Source organism: Notamacropus eugenii, chromosome 6 (genome assembly GCF_028372415.1).
Source record: "Notamacropus eugenii isolate mMacEug1 chromosome 6, mMacEug1.pri_v2, whole genome shotgun sequence".
Classification (NCBI taxonomy): domain Eukaryota; kingdom Metazoa; phylum Chordata; class Mammalia; order Diprotodontia; family Macropodidae; genus Notamacropus; species Notamacropus eugenii.
In genome coordinates, this window is record NC_092877.1 from 24,313,938 (window position 1) to 24,338,824 (window position 24,887).

Below are 24,887 nucleotides of genomic sequence, written 5' to 3' on the forward strand. Positions count from 1 at the left end.
CTCCTTTAAATCCTTTCTCAAAAGGACAACCACCACAAAATATTGTATTTTGTTTGTAGGGGAGAGGGGTGGAATGAGATGGAAGAGGAGAGAAGTCTTCCTTAGATCAGTCACTCATAGAAATACTTTCTACTTCACCAAAATTCATATCCTGATGATAGCAGGTTAACTCTAACATTGCAGTGGAAAATTCACAAATTCACAAAATCAAAGGCTGGAATGAGCCCTCAACTCCAGGGGATTAACATGCTGCTGGAGGAGGAGGGATAAGCAGTCACACCTGCTCTGCATTGTAGGGGTGCTAGGAGGGGGTGGATGATAATTTAATTGCCCACATGTGATCTTTAACATTTTTTTACCCCTCCAAGGTCCTACATGGACAATCCACATCAGTCTCCCTCACAAACTGCTTCTCCGAGTCCCTGTCCAACCAGCTTCTTTCAGAGAGGGGTCGCCCCAAGCTGGTACAGACACCTGGGCAGGGGGGTCAGAAGCTGAAAGAGGCTGAGCCTGGGTGTCTAAGACCCCCAAGTTTTAGCTTGGGCTTGTATTATTTTGGCCTAGTGGGGAATGAGGACGAGGAAGGAGATTGGGATTAGATGGAAGACAGTGAGTATTTGGAAGTTCTATGGAGTATGGCTTTTTTGAAAAACATTAGTGGTTCTGTGTCTTAGTATGACTTCAGCCTGAGTTGGTAACTGAGGGGAATATTATTAGTGTCTCTAAGGCAGCTTATATCAATCAGCTCAAGGCCAAGGGTGTTCCACAATCTCTCTGAGTGACTCCTTGAAAGATGGAAGACATAGTGGAAGGTAAGTAGGCCTACTTTTTCCTTTTAAGCTGTACAAAAACTCTTCTTTCCAAGAGAGAAGCTCATGTTCTCATGCTGCTTATATTCCTATTCCAGGACCTCATGAAGCTTCTATCTATAAGTGATTTTCATGATGTGACTTTTCCCCATTTAGAGGAGAAAAGGAATGTATTTAGGGAGCTGAAGGTCATACAAGGCAGGGGATGGCTGTTATTCAGTCATTGTTTAGTTGTGTCTGAGTCTTCATGATCCCATTTGGGGTTTTCTTGGCAAGGATATTGGAGTGGTTTGCCATTTCCTTTCCAGCGCATTTTATAGATGAGGAAACTAAGGAAACTGGACAAAGTGACTTGCCCAGGTTCAAGTGTCTGAGGCTAGATTTGAACTTGGGAAGATGAGTCTTCTTGACTCCAGGCCCTCCACTCTATCCACTGACCCACCAAAAGAGACTGCAAGGACAACGTATCTCCCCTGGTGGTGATGAAAATGACAAAATTGCCTTCATTTACGTAAGATTTTGGTACCAAAATCTTCCTTTCCTCCTTTTCTTTTTCCTTCCTTCCCTCCTCACTAAATAGCCCTGTCTAAATTGTGAGAAACTGACCAAGAGAAAACCCTTACTCAGCTTCCTGCTTAGTCTTTGCTGAGAAAATGACCTTCAGGGTTCTTTGAGGTTGCAGAATTTTCAGATCCTTAAGAGTAAACGGACGACTGGTTCCATGACTTTAGACAGGCCTGCTAAATGTGTTAGTAACCGTTTCTCCCCAAATAACCTTATCTTTGCTAAGCATATATTTTGTATGTGACTATACGTGTATATAATGTTTCCGCTTCTTGAGGGTAGAGGCTGTTTCATTTTGGTCTTTGTGTTTCTAGGTACTTCATACTTTTTGATCGTTTGCTTGCCCCAGTCCTCACTCTCGCCTTAGAGGTGTCCCATTGCATTAAAGCTCTTAGACTCCAGCGATTCCTTTGCTACTTCCAAATTCAAATGCTACTTTCATCCTTGGGGGGTGGGGGGGTGGGGATTCTTTCCATCTATACTCTTCTGCCTCAGCTTCCCTGGCTTCTCAAGTCAGCTCAAAATCAACCTTCTTCTTCTGGAAGTTTTCGTGCTTCCTTCCCCACTCCCCAGGGGCCTTCCTTCTGAGATTTCCTTCCAATTTGTTCTTCCTATATCTAACATTTATAGGTATTTGCATATTGCTTACCCTATTGTATTACGAGTTTCTTGAGGGCAGGAACAATATTTTTACCTTTGCATCCCCAGCCCTTAAAAAGTAGGTGTTTAGGAAACATTTGTGGGCTAACTGGTAATCCACAGAATCTGAGTTGGAAGGCATTTTGGAAGTCTTTTGTTTCAGGGGTGTCAAACGTAGCCATGGACATGGTGAACTACATTAAAATGTAATTGGGAAATATTTTAACAAAATAAAATTTCAATAGATTTATGGTATAATATATGTATTATATAATAACAGATATACATATGTGGTTTACTAATTCAATATATGGACCCTGGAGGTGTTTACATGTGCTTTGGTGGCCCCCATTTCTATTTGAGTTTGATGCTATTGCTTTAATCCCACCTATTCTTGAGCAGAAATGCTCTATGCGATATCCTTGAGAAGTCTAGTCTTCTACTAGAAGACCCACAGAGATGGGGTATCCATTATTAGGTGATGCACTGGATAGAACATTGGCCTTAGAATTGGGAAGCTCTAAGTTTAAATTCAGTCTCAGACACTTATCAGCTGTGACATCCTGGGAAAATCACTTAACCTCTGTCTGCCTCAATTTCCCCATCTATAAAATGGGGGTAATAATAGCACCCATCTCCTAGGATTACTGTGAGGATCAAATGAGAACTGTAAAGTGCTTCACACAGTGCCTGGCACGTAGTAAGTGCTATGTATAAGTGTTAGCTACTTGTATAATTATGACTTCCCATTTCATTTTTAGATAGCTCTGTTAGGAAGCTTTTCTTTTTATAACGATCAGAAAATGATCTGCCTCCAATTTTTTTCTCTGCTCCATTGCCTTCTGCATTCAAGGAACAATGAATTTCTCAACCACACACAACAGCGACACAGTGGATGGAGTGTTGGGTCTGAGGTTGGAAAAACTCAGCTTCCCGAGTTCAAAACTGACCTCAGACACTTACTAGCTATGTGACCCTGGGCAAGTCACTTTGCCCTGTTTGCCTCAGTTTCCTCATCTGTAAAAGGAGCTGAAGAAGGAAGAGGCAATCATTTCAGTATTTTTGCCTAGAAAACCCCTAATGGGGGTGATGAAGAGTTACTAGCTGTGTAACGAGTTATGACTGCAAAATGACTGAAGAGCAATGATCACATCTCCCCAAGCCTTTTTTTCTTTCATGTCCACATTTTTTCCTCAAGTGATCCTAATAAGAATCCAATCATTTCACCATTCTATTCATCTTTCTTGGGGCTTGCCAACACCCCTCCTAAAATATGGAAGTCCGTGTTTTAAGGGTAGTATGACCAGCCCAAAGGGCAAGGACATGGGTGAATAGAACGGATCATGGCTATCATGTAGTGAAATTAATAGATAACTGACAGAAAACCTGTTTATGTAATGTTTAAAATTTGCAAAATATTGGGAGGCTTCCAGTCTTCTCTAGATGGTTTTTGGAAAGACAGAGATAAGAATTGTGTAGATGATGGCTGGGGAGCTGTCCTGATTGAAGTCCTGTCTACATCAATAAGATCACTGGTCCATCCCTAATTTAATATTCTGTTAAATGATGACTTACTAGATGGCATAGGGGATAGACAGCTGAACTTGGTATCAGGAGGATCTGAGTTCAAATTCTGCTTCAGACATATTAGTTATATGACTGTGGGCAAATCACTTAAACTCTTTGAACCTCAACATCATGATGATGATGATGATAACAACATTTACATATACCATCTACTAGGCCAGGCACTGTGCTAAGTGCTTTAAAGTTATTATCTCATTTGATCCTTACCATGACACTGGGAGGTAGATATTATTATTACCTCATTTTACAGAAGATGGAAACTGAGGCACAAGACATTAAATGGTTTGTCCAAGGTTACGCAGCTAGTAAATGTCTGAGGCTATATTTGAACTCAGGTTTTCTTGACTCCAGGCCGAATTCTCTATCCACTGTGTCACTTATTTTATCTCTAAAATAAGAAGTTTCAATAGACTCTGAGGTTCCAGCTACCTTTTCATCTATGATTATCTGACCAACCCTTTATTCTAACCTGAGCAGATCTTATTGGATGCTACATCCCCCAGAATTGTACCCACACGATCTCTCACTCCAGTCCTAGAGAGTGCAAACCTATCTACAACTTCTCATCCTGTGGGACCAGTTCATGTATTTTCTGCAAATCTTGTAAAGAATATAAGCAGAGTAGAGGGAAGCACATCCACATATTGGCTATATCAGAAAATGTTTTATTTTCTATCTCATCAATTAGTTCTCTGTCATCTAGACTCATGATTGATCACTGTTCTAATTGAAATTCTTAAATTATTCAAATATTGTTTTCCTTTATATTATCAATCAGTGGAATAAATAGTTTTTCTGAATCTGCTCACTTCACTTTGCCTCGGTTCATCCAAGTCTTCCTAGGTTTCTCTGAATCCATCTCTTTTGTTATTTCTTGTAGTGTATGACCTCTAAGATTCACCTCTAGCTCTAAGTAGATTATCTTTTGATCCTACAGCTACCCCTCTCCCTATTTAAAAATTTAGCTGAAGGTACACAAGTGTCTTAGATCTGCCTTCTACTTATATGCTCCCCCTTCCACCCTTTTGTGTGTTATAGAGAATGATACATTTTTTGAGGGGTGGATCATATAGATTAGCCCAACCCAGTCATTTTACAGATGAGCAAACTGAGGCTCAGAGATATTAAACATTTAGCCCACAGTCTTGTAGTTAGTCTTTGATGGAGTTTAAATGAGCATACAAATTTCCTTGATTGGGGTTAGAGTCAATTTCTTTTCCAGCTAATTTTTTTTTTGTATTTACTTTTATTCTGTATTTTCCTTTGATTTTTTTCTCATCCAATCAGTAAGCATTTCTTAAGTGCCTAATATAGTCAAAATATTCTTTTGGGTGGTAGGAATACAGTGATAATAGCAAATCCTTATTTATAGTCTACTTAGGTCGTATGCCATGTTTGCAGATCTTAGAACTTAGATCTGGAACCTCAGAGATTGTCTCATTTAGAAATTCTGAAACTCCTTTGGTCTTGGGACCTCTTCATCTTCTTAAAAACTGAGAACTCTCCCACAAAGAGCTTTCATTTATGCAGGTTACATCTATCAATACTTACTATTAAAACTGCTACATTTAAATATTTACTACTGTATTTAAATGATAAATCCATTACATGTTAATGTAAGTAACATATTTTTATAAAAAAAGCAATTAATGAGAAGAGTTTTATAATTTTAACAAATTCTTTTTCAATGTTCGACCCAGTAGAAGATGCTTGGATTCTCATATCTGCTTCTGTATTCAATCTATTGTGAAATGTAATTTTGGTTGAAGTACATGAAGAAACTCTGGGCTCACAGAGATATGTAGTTGGAAAATGGAAGAATATTTGAATAGTGTTCAATAGTAACTTAATTTTGTTATGAAAATAGTTCCCAGATGCCTCCAGGGCTACTCTGACTAAACTTTGAGAACTACTCATCTAAGTTCTATTCCCTCTTTAACAGATGAACAAAGTGAGGTGCAGAGAAATTAAGTGACTTAACCAAGGTCATGTAATGAATAAGGAGCAGGTCCAGATCTACTATCTGCCCAGAAAATGCTGTCCTCAGGGTCCAGGCTCACAGTCCCTCCCTCTGTATCATCAACAAATTTGCTCAGTAACCTATGAGAAGCTTTGATCTGCTTCTTGTCCTGGATAGTTTCAATGAACCAGCAAACATTAAATGCCTACTATGTGACAGGTACTGGCAATACAAATACAAAAATGAGATAGTTCTTACCCTCAAGAGGTTTAATTTCTGCCCTCACTAGCTCCCTGCTTTATCTGGCCTGCTCCCATCCCCTTTCCTACTTTTCCCTTAGAAACCCCAACCTAGTGAAACTCAAGATTCTTTGAGAGAAGAACGTTTCAATGGTGGACAGCATCAGAGAAGGCTTCGTGGAGGAGGTGGTACCTAAACTGAGACTTGCAGGGGGAGATAAGGAGCCTGCAAGATACATATGAAGATGGAGCCCTGAATACGGAAAATGGAATATTGAGTTTGGGAGCAGCTAGTGGTAGAGTCCAGGTGGAACATAGGGTGTGTGTAGAGGACTGATAGGAAAGTAAGACTAAAAAGAAAAGTTTATTATGAGATTTTTAAAAAGCTAGGATGAGCTAGTATTTTATCTCAGCATCACATCATTGGTTTTCTATTTCTATCTTTATTATTTTTCATTCCCCCATTTGATGATTGCTTTTACCTCAAAAGTTTTTTTGGACATTTTATGATGTCATTCTTTCTAGGATTATAGTACAGTTCCTTCTGGGTATAATGATGTATGTTTCTCTACCTCTATTTATATAGCTGTTACCCTAAAAAGGGTCAGGAAGCCACTATTCTTTATAATAAAGGAAGAGATGATTGTGATTTAAGTACCTGTTATAAGTGCCTGTGGTATGATTAATTAGTATAATGGTTCTTAGAATGTCAGAGAATGTTAGGGCTAGCAGTAGTTTTGTTATTGTTCAGTTGCGTCCAAAGCTTTGTGATCCCATGGACTATGTCCATGTTTTGGTTTTTGGCCATTCCCTTCTCCAATGTATCCCCATTTTACAGACGAGGAACTGAGACAAATAGGGTTAAGTGACTTACCTAGGGTCACTTAGCTAGTAAATGTCTGAGCCTGGGTTTGAACTCCGATCTTTCTGACTCCAGGCCTGGCACTCTATCTACTGTGCCACCTATCTAAACAACTTAGAAATCATCTAATTCAAACCTCATCATTTTGTAGATGAAGAAATTGACTGAGCCAGACAAAGTATGACTTACTTGAGATGATACAGGTGTTGACAGAGCCCAGGACTTCCATGCAGATATCTAGCTCCTTAATAGGCTTTACATTATATTAATAATGACAATATAATACATATTTGTGGTGGCGAGAATAAAACAGTCTTTCCCCGGGCCATGGATATCCACGCTAGCGAGAGCTGGCAACATTCTTTTTTCTTTTCTAAATCTTCTGGAAAGCAAACCAGTCCTCTTGAATAAACTACAAGAATTGTTCTCAAAGAATGAGCAGGAATCAGTTGGGGTACTCCTCCTGAAATCTTGTATCAAGTGGGATTTGCTGAAGTGAATGGGAGAGACAGTGCCTAGACACTGGAAAAGACAGATGGAAAATGGTAGTGGGTTGCCATGAGGTTACGTGGTATTGGGGATAAATTTAATTATAGGGTATATGGAGGGAGTATCCCTCTAGGCTCCACACAGAACTGATGTGAGGGCTGGGACTGCAGGAACCATCAACAACAAGGAGACCTTAAAAATAATGGCTGTAAAAATGCCTGGAGATTCTTATCTTAGTTCTTACATAAACCAGTTGTTAAGAGAATTGGTCCCCTGAGGAAGCTTATGAGAATCATCTTCTAGGGTCTGAGGAGGAAGGGTAGAGCTGTGCAGGATATTTAATTGGACTGCTAAAGAAAGGACCATTTTGGGGGAGCTGAGGATATTTTCAATAGAACTGTGAAAGAGTTAGCAATGGAGAGCTGTAACCAGTAATGCCTACTGAGATGGAAAGGAGATTAAGGCAGTCAGAGGCAGCCGAAGTAGTGGAAACAGAAGGACTGCAGAGGGGGGAAGTACTTGTGTAAAGGAACCATTGCTGACCACCCTAGGGCTAAAGCCTTAGTTAAAACAGTACTGTAAGTTATGGAGAACGTAGATTTCTAGAGGTTTCTTCCCTGGATGGGGGTATAGTGGTATGGGGGTCCTGTCACTACTTTTTATGGTCTTGGATATGAGTCCTCTAAGCTTTGCAAGTCTGCATGCACGCAATGGGAGGTTGTGATTCCCCTTATGGGAAGTATCAGGGATGGGGAACCTGTGGTCTTGAGGACACATGTGGCTCTTTTGGTCCTCAAGTGTGGTGCTTCAAATTTAAACTTCACAGAATAAATCTCCTTAATGAAAGGATGTGTTCTGTGAAGTTTGAATTCCCTCAAAGAAGTAGCCTTGAGGACCTAGAGGGCCATATGTGGCCGTCAGGCCACATATTCCCCACCTCTGTTAGACTCTGAGGTCACAGCTCAATGATCCAGAGAAGTATAATCAGATCTTTCACGTTAGAAGAAACCTTCTGACTCAAGGTTAACACAATTATTAAGTGCCAATTGTATTCAGAATGCAGTGCTACATTTTGTGGGGGAGATGCAAAATTTAGATAAGACATAGTCTCTGCCCTTTCAGGGTTTGATAGGAGGATAAGAGTAACACAGGTGGTATAATAAAAGTTATTACGTGATAAATGTGTTACATGACAAAGGCCTTTGTAAAGTCTGTGGGGAAGGTCTTTGCTGATCAGAGAAGGCTTTGTGGAAAAGATGCCACTGAGATGGGTCTCAAAGACAGAGTAGTACTTCAACAAACAAAGAAAGGAAGCTAGGGAATGCCAGGCCTCTGTATGACCAAATAAGAATAAAGTGTATTGAAGGTGGGGGAGTCCAGAGAGCGATCCAATTTGACTAAGAGGTTATCTAGGTCCTGAAATGCCGGGCAAAGAAGCTTGAGCATCATTAGGTAGGCACTGATACCATGAAGATTATTAAGAGGGCGGCAGCTAGAGATCCTGATTCCAATCAAATGGGCAGAGGGGTGGTAAGAGCTTATGTTGGGGTGGTGACAGTGGGAATATAGGAGGGAGATTCGAGAAATCTTTGGGAGGTAGAATTGATAGGTCCTGGTAACTGCATGAAATATTCTGGGAACAGAATATTAGAACACATTAGTGCCAGACCTAGAGGCCTGTATTGGGCTACCCGAGTCTTTCTTACCTGTTCCAGGTCTTCGGTTGGCCAAACCGGATAAACGTATGAGAGAAAGGACGTTCCAGAGTCGAACAGGGGTTGAGCTTTATTTCAGGGTCCAGGTTACAAGTGCAGGGGGGTCTTCCTTAGGAGGAAGAGGGGGAGATTTCCTAAGGAGGCTAAGCTTAAGGGATTGGAAGTAGAAGTACAAGCGGGGAGAGAGGGGGAGGGGAGAGAGGAAAGAAAAGAAGTGGAGCCTACTGTCCTCTTTGGCTCCACACGTGCTAAGAGCGCTTTCTGGCTTCCTCAATCCTACTTAACCTTCAGCCACACAGTTTGCATCTCAATACCGTGCTGTTAGATAACAATAGTGTGCCCAGATCCGGGACGACCTCGAGGGCAGGGAGACTCCACCCATCACGTTTCTCCCGGGGGGAGGCGGAAATACCTGAGCTAGCTGAGCTAGCTCAGTCTGACCTTCTCGAACCCCCGCTGTTCATGGAGGGCCTCGTAAGACTCTAAGATTTAGAAGTCCCGCTTTTACCCGCCCGAGACCATCCACACGGATTTGAGCTTCCAATCCCAACACATTAGAATACTAAGGTTTTGAATATGGGAAGGAACTGGGTAAAGAGACAAGAATGGTTAAGTCAGAAGGAGAACAGGGATTAAGTAGAAGGGAATGAGCTTGGTTTTGGGCATGTGTAGGTCATGGTGCGCCAGTCAAGAAGGTATCAATTACATGGTACGAGGAAGGAGTTGGCTTATTTTTCTAAAACAAAGTTCATGGGTTTATTTCCATTGGATACCACTAGGTGGAAGTCCTGCCTTAAGAACTTGCTTGATTGGGAAGAATTGAGCTCAGCCTTTTCTGGGTCTTTCTACTATGGGGGAAAAATAGTTCCCTTGTGGGGAAGTGGGTGGGATGGGATTAGGGAAAGCAGAGGAACATCATGTTGGCTGTATAACTGAGTTGTACAACAAAAGCTCAGTTTTCTTCTCCCTTGACTATTTCTGGGCCTCGGAGGAAGTTTGCAGACTTTTTTGATTCTGTACCCCAACAGTAAAATATTTTTGAGCATGTTCCCCATTATATGTATATTTACTTATAAATTATAAGCCTGTACTATGCTAATATTTGTTAGCAGAAATTAAAAAGAGATGAAGATAAAATCACATTTTGAAAATATTTTATTAAGGTATGAACTATTTTGTGCTCACTAAATTAATAGTAAGATTATTGGTTATATTATTAACATTATAATGAATAGTAATATTTTGAATAGTAATCATTGGAATATGATTCATTATTTTTGAGCAATATTATTTTAAAACAAGTGATTTAGTACTTTGTGATACAACAATTCACAGGTGTAGTTTTAAGTTTAGTTTATTTTGATACTTGGGTTTAATTATTGTTATAGTGGAAGAAAAAAAGATGCTCCACAAAGGTACATTGATCCCGAAGAAGGAAGTGCATTGCTGGTTGGGCTAGCTAAAACCTGACACTTATTTTTTGACCTCACCTACCTGTTATGCAAAGATTTTTATAGAAATCTGACTTGTAAGTTTCTATGTTTCCTGAGGTCAATCAGTTCTTGTAATCTATTGTAACATACTGTATTTTTTTTTTTTTAACAAATAGGTTCAAAATCCAAAGAAAGTCTTGGTTTGGAAAATTTTCAAATGGGTTAGAAAATTCTGCTTTTAAATGTCTAGTGTATATGTACGAAAAGCAAATTTTTTTTTTTTCAAAGAGGTGATGTACTTAAATGATTTTTCAGCAACCCAGAAATTACAGAGAGGGTGATCGGTGTCAAAGAACGAGGTTTGAGAAAAGACAACCAAACTTGATGATTAGGAAGTCATCGGTCACTTTGAAGAGAAAGGTTTCAGTTGAGTGGCTGATCGAGGACAATGAGTTGCTTGAGAAACTGGGAGCTTGGAAGGATAGTGGAGTCTTTGATAGAAGCAGACGAAGTTTGAAAGAAAAGCAGGAAAAATGATACAATGAATTCTCCAATATGAATTGTAACCCATCCACATCTGCTCAATCCATGCTGTTTACTCTATCTGAAGGAGGACAAAGGTTGGACTGTGTGGCTCTTACTCAAGACCGACTGAACCTAGTCTGAGGCCTCTGAAAGAGTTTGATGTGGTGTGGGCAAGGATGTGTGTATGAGTGTGCAGTTACTATTATGGGTGCCCTGTAACAGCTAACTGCCTTGAGGGGCCAATGCCTCAGAACAGAAGGGGAGAGGCTGAGAGCATGGTCAACCACAGGGACCAGCTGTGGGAGAGGCAAATAGCTCGTTAATGGGAAAGGGGGGTGGTGGGAGAGTTGTACAGAGACAAGTCTTTTGATTGGCTATGGATTGAGAGGACTATAGATTTTTGATCTCTTCCCATCCTCTTGTCTGGTTACTCCTTGTATTAATGCAGGGGCCCACGATGAGGGAAGGGCTCACTTTTGAGATCACTGCCCTAGCATTCACATGGGCAGTGCAGTGGACCATGAATGAAGGTTTTTCCCTTCTTGGCATTTTAGCATACACCTTGCTTCTCTTATGGGAGAGCTTTGTGCACTGTTTATTCCTAAGAAGAGTTCTTTGTCCTTTGAAGGGAAATCTGGAGAATGTAGAGAATCTTGTTACCTGCAGGCCTCCACATGGAATACTGGGGCTTTTTAATACAGGAGACTCAGCTGGCTCTGGGAATAAGCAACTGATATTTTTGGCATTGGAGTTGGCTTTTCTGACTGCTATCAATTACCCCATAGCAAAAGCTTAGCCTTCGGGGGCCAGACTTTATTTTCCTTGCAAGTAACACCAGGAGTAACTGGGTATTTATGCTGCACATAAAGCAGCATTAATTTAAACAGAGTATAGACTGATTTAGTGAGCAATAAATATTCCCCATGACTTTCTGACTTAATGCCAATTTATTTCTTTTAATGCTTCTTCACGGAGGCTTATAGGAGAACAAACATAGTTTTAGAAGGCCCAGAGAGTTGGCTAAAGAGTGCTGGATTTGGGAGGCAGGAGTAAATCAACAAGTATTTATTAGCCATTCACTAGGAGCCAGGTGCTGTGATAGCTACGGGGGGATGCAAATCAATCAAGCATTCAAGCATTCTTAAGTACCTACTACATGCCAGTGGCTGTGTCAGATGATGGGGCTACCAAATGAAACGTTCCCTGACCTCGAGGAGCTTCTGTTGTATCAGGGGAGACAAAATGTACATAGATAACTACAAAGTAATTGGGGGAAAGGCATTAGCATCTGGGGAGATGGCAAAGAACTCATAGATCTGGGTTTGACTCCTGCCTCACGCTTACTAATTGTGTTGCCATGGGCAAGTGACTTTATATTTCTGAGCCTCATCTATGAAATGGGGATGATAATATTCATAATACCTACTACCTTGGGGTAGAAGACAGATAAATAGAGTCTGGAATATCTAGATTCAAGTCCTGACTAACTCCAGGCAATTAAAGGGAAAGGGAAGAAACATTTATTAAGTATCTACTAAGTGGCAGGCACTGTTCTAAATACTACAAATATTATCTCATTTTCTCCTTAACCTTTCATTGTTCCAAGCCACTCTCCTGAGAGTACTTGGCACATGGTAAACATTTTAATAGATGCTTTATCTAATTTCAAGGTTATAAATTACAAAGGAATTACTCATTTTAATTGGTGGAATGAATTTCTCACTGGGAGTTCATCAAATGGATGAAGTGACTGGTGGTGGTAGTAGATAGAGTTCAAGGGGGGGGAGTAGGGTCTTCCAGGGTTATTGTGCAGCATAATTGAGGAAAAAGTATGTAAAGAGCTTTGCAATCCTTAAGGGTGATAGAATTGCCAGCTTTTTCATTGTCAAAACAAAAGGAGTGACTTGGAATTGAATTTAAGGAATTATTTACTTGTCATGTCATTGAAGTAATTCTGGTCTCTCAGAATCTGTGCCAATGGAGCAGAGGTTCTGGGAGGTCCAATTAAGGTAAAAGACTTTAAATATGAGCAAATAATAGATGTCAAATAAATTTAATAAAGGTGAATTGCAGTACATACTTTTAAGCAAAATCAGTTTATTGACAGTTGTGAATATAACTTTTCAGATACAGATACATACACCCAAACCAGTTACCCCAATAAGAGGAGACCCTCTTTATAGAAACACAAGAAAGAGGGGGGTCTTGGTAATTGTGGGACATTATAATTGGCTATACTAAGAAGAGTGGGTTGGCATTCAAGCTAACTCTTCTCCTCTGACAATTATGAAATATGTGACACCTATCTACGTCTTGAGATTTTTTGCTAAGAGGATCAAAACCACCAGACTTGCTGTCTCCTTGAAAGAGGTAAAATTTCCACTAATTTCACAAGGACTGGTAAGGACAGATGACATCTTTTGGGGGGGCTTGGAAGTATCCTAAGGGCTACTGGTATGAGAGAATTTTTTTTTTTAATTATACTTTTAAAGTAACTCAGGGAAAGCTAAATTCCTGAGTTCAATTCAAGGACATAGAAAGGTGACTTTAGGCAGATGCAGACCCAATTATAAAATTAATACAGTATAAAATCAATTATATTGTAGAAGCAATATGGTAGAAATCAATACAGTAGAATTTGAGGCAATATTAATGATTTTTTCAGATGCTGTATCTTTTATTCTAGCTCAATGTAGAGAGACTTAACAAAGGGTTATCACCAAGTAACAATTTTAAAAATATAAAGTTGAAACCATTTATGAAGATGGTCTACTTTGATGGAGGGAGTGAAATCTGCACTGGTTCAAACTGGGATGGGAGTTGGGAAGAGGGCCCCATTTTGGCAAAAATTAAAGATCTCTACGCTGTTGGAGAATTAGCTTCATTAAATGAAAAGCTGATCAAGTATTTTGAGTCTTAAAGTTTAGTTTCAACATGGTATTGGGTCAAATGAATCTTTATGTCTACTAAGTATCTGGTATATTTAGGAGACTTAACCTATTTCACCAAATATGACAGAACTTAAAATGTCCACATGAGATATTCTTTAATGTAATTAAATTTAATATAATGAATTTAATTCCGTTTAATGTAATTCCTTTGAGAGGTTTCATACTCCAATCCAACAAACATTTGTATAAACTACTATTCACCAAAGTCTCTTACTCCAAGGACTCATTGTTGTATGGGCACGACCTTGGGGTATTGAGAGTGATGCTGGATTCTACCAAAATGGAAAAGCATTTTGGGGGAAGTCTGGCAATGGACTAAATCTGCTTTCCAAGGACCAGTCTAGCTAAGTAGTAATAACAGTATTAGTAGGATAGCTAGCATTTTAATAATGCTTTAAGATTTACAAAATGCTTTAAAAGGATGATCTCTTTGGATCCAAAGACCTTGGGAAATTGGTATCATTATTTTCATTTTTATGCAGGAGGAAATGAGGATGAAAGAAGTTAAGTGATTTGTTGAGGGAGAGAGGGAGGACACCTATGTGGTCCCCCTCCTTTTGCAGTGACAATTTCAGAATGCTGGTAAAAGGGTAGAGGATGCTAAGAATAACATAATTATTAGATGTGGTAAATTATAACTTGGCTACTGGTATTCTCCATGTGAGATCTTTATTGAGTGATCAGTAAGAGGAAATACTGCTAGAAGAATCATAACAATCTTGACATTTTTGCCAAAAAAACAATCAGAAGGAGAAAAGATTGGTTGGTTATGTGGTGAGGAAGGAGAATGATGGATGGAAAACCTGGGTGTCCCACAATAAGGGTAAGTGAAGGTATCTACCATGGTTGCTCCACTTGTCAAGAGCTTTTGTGAGGGGAGGAGCAAACATGGTTAGGTTGTGATCTTCATTGGTGGAGGGAAGAGCCAAATCAATGATATTATAGATAATTTCCAATATTTAATGTCATATTCAGAAGAATAAATCTGGTAAGAGATGAGAGAACCAGATTGTTGAGGGCTTTAAATATAAGTTTTGTATTTTAATTCTAGAGATAGTTGGGAGCCATTGAAGCTTTGTGAATACAGGAGTGACAAGATCTGATCTTTGTTTTAAGGAATATCTCTTTGGTAGCTCGAGGATGATGGATCAAATGTGGAGAGAGGCTGCACACAAGGATGCCAATTAAAAGGTGTGTGTGTGTGTGTGTGTGTGTGTGCAAAATCTCATTTGATTCTCACAATAAAGCTCTGAGGTGAGCATTCTTGCTATCCTCAGAAAACTGAGGTTGACAAAGATTAAGTGACTTATCCAGGGTCACACAGCTAGTGATTGTCTGGGAAAGGATTCAAATTCAGATCTTATTTACCTTGACTTCACCTTCAAATCAGCTACGATTCACGTGAAACATTATCAGGTCCTTCATAAGGGGAGAGATTTTATGATTTGAAAGAAGGGAATAGATGTCAAAGATGTTCTTTATTGATTTTTTTTTTTTTAAGGAGCAGATAGCAAGTTTCTTTGGTGAAAGTGAGAGCAAATAGGCCCAACAGGACATATGGTGGGGGTTGGAAGTAAGGAGGCTGGTAACCCTGAAAATGTAGTCCGTTACTTCAGGGGCAAGAGGATGATTTTCACACTGAGAAAGTGAAGGGGTTCTACAGTGAAAGGGGAGTTGTTCTCAGCCATTCAGCACTATCCCGACTAGCTCTTCATAGTTGATACGACCCTTGCTGTCCTCATGCCCTGCCAGCAGCACTTCGACTTCTTCCTGTCATCTTCTCAACCAGGGTGATGAGGACATATCATACATACTTCAGCCCCCATGACTATGCCATTCCTTTCCTTATCAAACACCTGAAACCCTTCCACATAGTTCTCATATGTGCCCTGGTCCTTATTCTTTGCCGTGGTCTGCAGCATTGGTAGAAAGTGTTCAAAGTCCAGCACCTTCACATTCATCTCATCACTCTTAGGATTCCCTAAGACCTTGAGCACCTCAGCATTGGTGGGGTTCTGGCCCAGGGCTCGCATCGTGCCCCTACACTGGTTCTATGAGATCTTTCCATACCCTGTTCTGTCAAACAGCTGGAAGGCCTCCTTGAACTCCGAGGTCTGATCCTCCGTGAAGAAACACATCTTGGCCATCCAGTACTTCTTTGCTGGCCCATACCACTGCTGCTGCTCAATGTAATGGTTCCGTCAGGAACATGTCTTTTGAGAGTAGCTTTCACAGCTGTTTAATAGACCACAGACAAGAAACCATCTTTCGGCTGTCTGGAGAATCAGGTGGGAAAACATGCTGGGGAATACTGTTTTGGGTCAGTGATTAATCATGACTCTCTAGGAATAAGGTCAGAAATGATTTTTTAAAAAATTTTCCAATCTTTGAAACTGCAGGCAGCATTTCCCAGTCTACTTTATTCACCAGGCTTTGACATTTGATGACTTTTGTCTGGTCTAGATGTCAAGTTTATTCTCAAAGGACAGAGCTTTTCCTTTGCTGAAGATATTCCAAAGGCTTGCCTTGGCTTGAAGGCTAATTCTGAAGAGAACTTCTGTAAAAAATCTGTGGCAGCAACCCTGATCTCCTGCATGGGTGACCTCCCAAAGACTTATTCTGCTCGATACCTATGCATTGACAGGGATTCTACACCACCCCCATGGAGACTTTCTTCCATTGGTCCAGCTTGGGTCTTTCTGATTAGTGGTTTAACTACTCCCAGTAAATCAACTTGTTCTTCTAATTTCTAATTTAAACAAATCCAGGATGCCAGGATGACTATAACATGGTAAGCCTAACCATGTTATGTGGAAAAAGGAAGTCAGGTGAATTGCTGACTTTGTTCAGTCAACAGAGGAATTCAAAACTCGCTATGGTTTCTAAATATCTCTAGTTTCTGGCAACAGGTTCCATATAGTTCCTTTCTCTCTGGAGACCCAGAACTACTCAGGTCTAAAGACTAGCCCCCAAAGAAATTGGCTCCCTGAGTCTGCTGTTGATTCCCAACTGAATGGTGGATTTGGATGTGATGGTAATAAGTTTGAGTGGAAGGAATCCTGGTGGGTTTGTAATATGTCTCTGATAGTTAATTGTTGTATGATTTTATCAGAAAGTCACTTAACTTCACTAGACCTCAGTTTCCTCATTTGTCAAATGGGGATAATAATACTTGTGCCATTTGCCTTGTAGGGCTGTTGAGAAGCTCAAGAGATAATGTATGTAACATGTTTTGCCAATCTTAAAGCATTAAGTAAATATTAGCTGTTAATTCATTTTGATTTTGCATACTTAGGTCATAGGAGATGTCAGAGTTAGATGGGACCGTAGAGTATGGAACGTCAGACTCTCTCCTCACCTTCAGTGTTATGTTAACAACCTTAGTCTCTTTCATATATTCTGTGTCCTAGCCAAAAAGTTCTACTTTCTGGTCCCAGAAGGCGAGGTTCTATTACTCCTCTTTTCTTTTGCACAGACATGCCCTTCATGCCTGGAATTTCTTCTTAAGTCTTGGTTTCTTGCCTCTTAGATGCCATGATCTCTTTCAGTGTTTAGTTCAAGATTCATCTTCTTTGTTATCATTCAGTTGTGTCTGACCAGTCTCAATCCTATTGATCATACTGTCCATGGGGTTTTCTTAGGCAAAGATGCTAGAGTGCTTCCTTATTTTTTTTCCTCCAGTGGATTAAGGCAAACAGAGCTTGAGTGACTTGCCCAGGGTCACACAGCTGATGTCTGAGGCCAGATTTCTTCCTGACTCCAGGCCCAGTTCTCTATGCATTGAGCCATCCATCTGATTCCAAGACAAACAGGTTTTTGATTTTGATCTTCGTATCTCTCCAGTTCCTAACGCAGTGCTGGGAATATGGCAGATGTTTAATACACACATTGAATTGTTGATGAATTGATTAGATGTAGATGGACTTGAAGGTCTAAATCTATATTCTTATGATTAAATAATGTAAGGTCCGAGACTGAGTAATTATTTCTGCTACTTGGATTTGGGGAAAGCTGAGTGTAAAACAGAAAGTGCCCTGAAAAATGTGTTCATCTTCTTTTGGCTTATGAGTGGGAGTGTCTGAGGAAACTCTGGGCTGAGTAACACATCCCCCTGTTGTGACAGTAGATGGCAGAGTGTTTCCACTGAATTGTTTAGACATTTGCATGTTAGGGGTCTACTTCTCCTCTCAGCCACTCGCTGCTGGGGCTGCTGCCCTTCACAGCTGCTGCCCTTCAGAGCTGACCTGGATTTTACAAGTAAGGGGAAGGAGGCCAGGTTTAATGGAGGGCAGCAGCCTCCACTGGCTTCCGGACGTCTGCCCTTTTCACATCCTCAGGGTGACATCTGACTGAAGGGGCTGTTCCTGGACCTCTGGGGAGGCAGAGAAGAGGGTGTGGTGCTCAGCTGATCGGACAGAGTACCTTGCATTCTGGATGTCTGCCCATTTCTACACCTGGTGAAATACTTTGGACGCCATTGACAGCAGGAGGTGCCACCCACAGAAACTATGAACCCAGACTTAGAAGACGTGGATGCATGTTGAGCCCCAAGGCTTAAGAAGTGACTAAGTCATTCTCTGCCAGTCTGCCAGGATTTCTGTGGAGAGATTATATTTTTATTAAATTTGGAGCCTTCTCGTCTAATTTTTCTCCTATTTTATGTCCATACAGTTATTTTCAAACTAATAGTTTTTATAAGCTACACAAAGCCTTATTCATGCTGGTCCCATTTACTCTGATGCAGCAGTCTAGAAGAATGTCAGTTATATCCATTGCATAGGCTGCTGTTGCCTTAAATGCATTTTTTAAGAAGCTATGCTCATTTAAGCAAACATTATTAAATACCTACTGTATACAAAATACTGTAATGAGACACTGATGGGGAGAGCCCAAGATAGTTAAAATATGGTCCCTGCCATCATGGACCTTATGGTCCAATGGGAGGATTAGACATCTACACAAAGAGGAGGTCATATGGACCTATTAAAAGAGTACTGGTGGGATATTCTGGGCACCCCTGCCAACAGAAGGTGCCACCCACAGAAACTGAAAACCCAGACTTAGAGACATGAATACATTTTGAGCTTTAGTCACATTTCGTAACTGAACTCCTAATTGCAAAATTGAAATAAAGGAATCAACTTGGGGACTTTCTGTGTGCCCATGAACTTAACTTCTGGTTGGTCTGTAACTCAGGTGTCTGGCTCACGTGGAGTGCCTGGAGCTCTAGGCCTAAGTCTTTTCTCTATTTCCCAGATGCTGGAGCAGTTAGCGAAGGTAGGGAGGAAGAAAAGAGGAGAAAGAGACTAGGAGACCAAGTTCTGAATCCAAGGGAATGATCCCTAAGGATTCTGAATCAGTCTCTTATAGGATTGGGAGGGGTAAATGAGGAGAATGCAAAACTGAGGGCCCTCAGGGTCCATGCTGATATCTAGGGGAACAAGACTTGTTTGTCCTTTAGATTTCAGTGAGGGAGGACTATGCAAAGTCACCAGGAGCCATCTGGGTCCAGTGGTAAGATAACGGTCAGAATGACTGCAGCTGGCCCTCTATGCAGTAGGAGACCTTGGCCTTTTTAAGTTAAGGTCTTTTACAGGTCTCAGTTTTTACCTAGCCTTCATCACTGAATGGGCATTGCCTTAGTCCACCTGAGCTTAACAAGAATAACATTGGTGAGATTGTCGCAAGCAATGGAGAGAGCTCTGCACCTGGAGTCAGGGGAACTAGGTTTGTCACTGACTACCTGAGGCAAGTAACATCATTTTTCCTGGTCCTCAGTTTCCTTAATTGTAAAATGAGGGAATTTGATTAGACAGCCTTTAAGGTCTCTTCTAGCTAATCTATGGTTACATGAATTCATAGTTTTTAATCAGCAATTTAAATGCTAACAGTCCTTTCCTCACATCAACCCTATGTGGTAGGGACTCTGTTTTATAAATGAGGACACTGCGTCTTAGAGTTTAAATGATTTCCCTAAGATTGCGTGTAGTGTCAGAAGCAGGATTTAACTCAGTTCTCCCAAATACAAGTATTATCCTTTATTTGGAGAGGGCAGCAACAAAGGGATAGACAGGAGAGAGTTTCCATAAGCTTGAGTAGAGTAGTATGTGACCAGGCTGGAAAAGTAGGTTAGGTGTCAGTGTACAGGAGGCCTTGAAGGCTGTAAGGTTAAGAAGTTTGGATTTTAGTTAGTAGGCAACAAAAGTTGCCACGCTGGCAGCACTCTTTGACGAGGTGTAGAAATAGAGAAGTTTCCCCCAGATCTCAGGGGTGAAGTCTTGTCCACGTGGGCTAGGCATTTGACAAAATAAAAATGGCCGTTTTGGGGCTGACAAATTCAAGTTGGATCATGCCAGAAGACATAGTTATATAAAGGCAATGTTTAAAAATACTACTTTCCACATCATTCTTTGCATAGGATTGCCTGAAACAGAACCTTGGGGAGAGGTTGGGTGATGTTTTGGCAAATAATTAGGTGGTGAAAGATGCATAAGAGATATGCAAATAGTTTGGTCTCTAATCTCTTGATAGTATCTATTTCTGTTCAAATGCTTGACTTACCTAGCCTTTCCTTGGGGCTCTTCAGGGAAGAAAATAAAAACCAAAAAAAGTCAAATCTTTTTGGTATCTTAAAATAATGAAACATTACAGTTTCTTTCCTACCCTTAGATCTGAAGCCAAAGGCAGTCAGATGAGTAGAATATGTGGATATTTTTTATGGACTTTTTTTTATATTGAAGAATCCCTAACAAAGTCTGGTGACACCCATCTAAGCAAAGTGGGCCCAAGTTCGAGGATCCTGTTGCCCAAAGATCAGTTAATTATGTTGGAGCCCTTGATTAAATGTATCGGAAGGTATTTTGACTTCCAATATGTGTATAGCTCTATTACAGTCTCCTCTCCTCAGACCACAGATGAAATGCTGCCTTCAGTTGTGAGCATCCCATTTCATGAGGGTTATTGATAGGAGAGGCATCTTATCAATGGTGAGAGATCTGGTCTCGGTGTAAAGGAGATTTAAATTCAAGGTCTCATCTTTGACATTTATTGGCCCTAAGAGCCTTAAACTCTCATCATCTCTGGCAATTCACTAAGAATATATGTCGCAGAGGAGATGACAGTGTGCTTTGGTAGTTGAAGTTCCTTATAGGCAGTATCCTACAAGGATAACACCAATGGGTCCAGTAAAAAAAATTAGCTAGAGAGTGACCCAAGATGGTGGAGGGCCTATCCCATTTGGGGATAGGTATAAAGAACAGAATATGTTTAAATATTTAAATGGAGAAGAGCAGAGTTAGGTACATGATAGCTATTGTTAAGTATTTGAAAAATTGACTGGTGGGAGAGGGATTGGAATAGTTTTATGTGGCCCCAGAGAGCAGAATTCAGAGTAACATAACATGTAGAGGATTTTAGAAAGGCAGATTGAATGGCTACTTATTGAGTATGTTATAGAGGGACTCTTTTTTTAGATGTGGGTTGGATTAATGGATACTTAGATTCTTTCTAATTTTGAAAATATGTGTGCACGTTCATGTGCACATACATGTGTGTGCGCTTGTGCATGAGCATGCATTTTTTCTAATACCATAGAAGAATGAAGACCAGAAAATCAACACCTGTGAAAATTAACCTGGTACTTCTTCATGTGGAAAAAAAAATCAAATTCTTTTTCTTGACCCCAGAAAATTTGATGTCCAGAAGAATATATAAAGAGTTGGAGTTTTCTATATATGGAGCGGGTTGATTCAGGGGGTAGTGTAGTCCCTTTTGCTTGGGGCTCTCTAGAGAAGGTCAGATGGCTATATGTCAGGTATATTACAGAGAAGATTGCTTTTTAGGTATGTGTTAGATGTGACAGCCTCTTAGGTCACTCCAACTCTGAGATCCTCATATTTCAATCAATGTTGACTTAATTGAATTAAACATGCCTAGACAGTAACTACTCAAACCTATGCTTGTATTTGAGCTAACACCATGGCTTGTGCCAAGGGGGAAGGAAAGCATCTTTGATTTGCAATACTGAGGCACTGTCATGACTACATGTGGTATTCAATACTCTGAAATATCATAAGGTGGAGAAGCATCAGGAGGAGATAACAAATACTTCCATTCTGACACAAGCTTTAAAACTGTGGTATCTGCCAGACCTTTCAGATCAGGTAATTTGCTATGGTGTAGTGTGCTCATATGCGTGGGTGTGTGCATGTACACATATACATACATGCATGCTCTCAACTGGAAGCAGATACTTGGGTCTGAGTCTTAGATTTGCGTAGTATGTTGTTGTGTGATCTTGGGCCATCAATGAGCAAGCCTTCCATGTGCCAAGTACTAAAGATACAAATATGATTATTGAAGCATGTGTGTAAGGATCTTATATTCTGATGGAAAGAAAGAAGAAAGAAAGGAAGGAAGGAAATAAGCATTTATTAAGCTCCTACTATCTTCCAGGCACTTCGCTAATATTCTCTCATTGATCCTCACAACAACCTTGGAGAGATTGGAGTGGAATTCAGAGAGAAATGGATGTGCAAACCAGGCTGTCCTGGGTGCTTTTCTTAAAATGGAGGCTCCAGGAGGAACTGACCCATCCAAGGAAGGGGCTGCAAAGAGGGTGAAAAGACTGCCAGGTCATGGAAGGGAAAGGAGTCCACACAGTCAGGAATAGAACCCCCCAAAGAACCATGGAGTCATGAAGCTCATTGTGATAGTTGAGGCGAGAAGTGATGAGGGCCTGAATAAGGTAGTAGCTATTCAAATAGAGAGGAGTCATGGTTGAGAAATGTGGAGGTGGAAATGCTGAGATGCCTAATAGACCACAAGTTTCCCTGCCTGGTCTTTGCTTTATAATTACTTGGATCCTGCATGATTCAGACCTGGCCCCTCATTCTCCTGCAAAAGATTAGATCACTTCCTCTCAGCCTCAGTCATCAACCTATATGAGCCTGTGAGAGATGAGCTCTGAGCATCTCCCAGGAGTGAAGCCTCCTCAAAGAATTAATTGTTTCTTGTCCTGTTGAAACATTTGCAGCAGGTTGACCTTGTAAAGAAATGTTTCAACATATTCTGTACCTTCCCAGACTTTCCCCTCTTGTTTTTAGGCATATAGCAGGGAGAAATAATACTTCCCTCTCCCCTCAAACTTCCTGCCTGTCCTTGTCTCCAGACAAGTTTGTTAAACTGTCTTTGTTCATTGTTGTTGGGGTAGATTGCTGCAAATAGATTGTACCCTCAGGGTTTGCACCAATGAACCCTGAGGAAAGGGGTTAGGGAGGAGGGGATTGCAGTTAGAATTTATATAATCTGCTGAGCTGAGTACTCCTGCCATCTCTGGTTGACGCCATTTTTCAGATGCTTTGAGGGAGCCCTTTCTTGAGAAAGTCAATAACTGAACTATTCTTTTTGCTGATATCTGAGTCTCTGATTCATTGATAAGGGTCTCTGTGGCCCACACAGTTTTGGGGGCTCGTCCAGGATTGTACCCCCTTTTTGGGGACTCCCCCAACCTAAATTCAGGGGCAGGTGCCATACCAGACTTTTCTGGTGGCCTCCAGGTTTTGGCTGGTTTGGGACTCTCCCCTGAGGAGGGAAAAACCTGAAGGGAGATCTCAGAGTGGCAAAACAAAAGTTGTACAGCACTCGTGATCAGAAGACCACCACAGCCACCCATGTGAAGTGAAAGAAATTTTTGGTTACGTAGGTTTGTGTGTAAGTGGACCAGGAGGACTTGGAAGCTAAGCAGGATGAGCCCATAAGATGTCACAAGCCAAAATGGCAACCCTCTGGGTGACTGGGTTCCCCAGAGTCTAAGCGGAAAGGTTCGTAAGACATCTGAGGGAACTGAAGTCTTATGAGGGGAAGCCCAACGAACCCACCTAGACTCTTTGAGTTGGTAAAGAGGCCATCTGAGAGGATGGGGAAATCAAATTCAAAATCAGGTGGAGACAAGGAAAAGCTACCAGATGTGCTGGCTGAAAGTCCCTTGGGATCTAGACTTAGTAATTGGAATGAACTTCCAAAATATAGGGGTAAGGATAAGAAGAAAATGATTAAGTATTGCTGTTTTGTTTGGGCAGGTGCTCAGCTTGGAGGAAATGTCTTCTGGCCAAAGTATGGATCCTCTGAGGACTGGCTTTGCCAAAAATTTAAACCTATACGTACACTCCTATTTTGTTAAATGTTTTGTCTTATATGTTGTGTTGATATTTCTGTGGGAATGAAAGTCTGTTTCTCTGTTTTATCTGACGCTTTCTAAGGTTGTAAATTTAGCCAGCCAGAAAGAGCAGAAAGGCTGAGCTAGACTGTCCCTTGAAGCAGGGACAGAGAGCAAGGGAATTTATCTTTTTAGCTCAGACCAAAGAAAAGCAGGTTAACCAGCATTTATATTTCCTGCCTCACCCAAAGGAGAAATTTTTTTGTAATGGGACACAACAGAAAGGTAATAGAATTCATTCTGGTCATGTACGGAATTGTGAATAGGTGAAATGTGTCACTCTTAATTTAATGTTTAAGATAGGTTAGAATTTATTAAAGTCTGGTGGAAATAAGGGGAAGATTAGTAAAAAAAAAAAAAAAATCTCAAGCAGGCAATTGAGAAAAGAAAGGCTGAGAGTTTTGAATTTAGATTTAATTAGGTCTTGAAGCTAAAGTTGGTACTTTATGTTCAAATGAAGCCACCATATCTGATACCAGACAATGTGTTTAAAGTGGCAAAAATAAATAAGTAATATGAAGAGGTCTTTCTGTTTTTTTTTTTTAAAGTGATCATTTTAGGATAAGGCAAAAAGAGTTTTTATTTTATTTTATTTTTTGCAGAGGGGGAGGGGAAGAAATGTGGCTTTCTTGGTTTGTAAATTGTTAGACATTTAACTCCCTCTAATTTTTAAGGTTTGGGGTAGGACAAAATTGTTAGGCATTTTATTTTTATTTGGAATATAAAGGAGATTAAAGGTAATCTGAGTAAAGGCAGAAAAAAATAATGTGAAGAAAAATGGGAGATGGGGGAACAATGGGCTCATGTGCTTTCAGCCACCCCCTTCCCCATATCAGTTCAGAAGATTTGGGTTTGTTGAGAAAACAAAAATTTGTAACTTGATTGGAAAACCAACAAA

The 24,887-nt window shown here is 40.4% G+C and overlaps 1 long non-coding RNA gene and 1 pseudogene across 2 annotated transcripts in view; one reads left to right on the forward strand and one right to left on the reverse strand.

The window, feature by feature from the left end:
* The first annotated feature begins 282 nt into the window (after positions 1 to 282).
* Positions 283 to 24,887, forward strand: part of LOC140510554 (uncharacterized) — a 30,115-nt gene continuing 5,510 nt past the window's right edge. The window contains exon 1 of one of the 2 annotated variants that reach the window (XR_011969285.1): positions 283 to 812. This is a non-coding gene — a long non-coding RNA (uncharacterized lncRNA). The remainder of the gene's footprint in view (positions 813 to 24,887) is intronic. The other variant, XR_011969286.1, reaches the window with a different exon arrangement.
* On the reverse strand, positions 15,454 to 15,911 carry LOC140512495 (myosin light polypeptide 6-like; annotated as a pseudogene).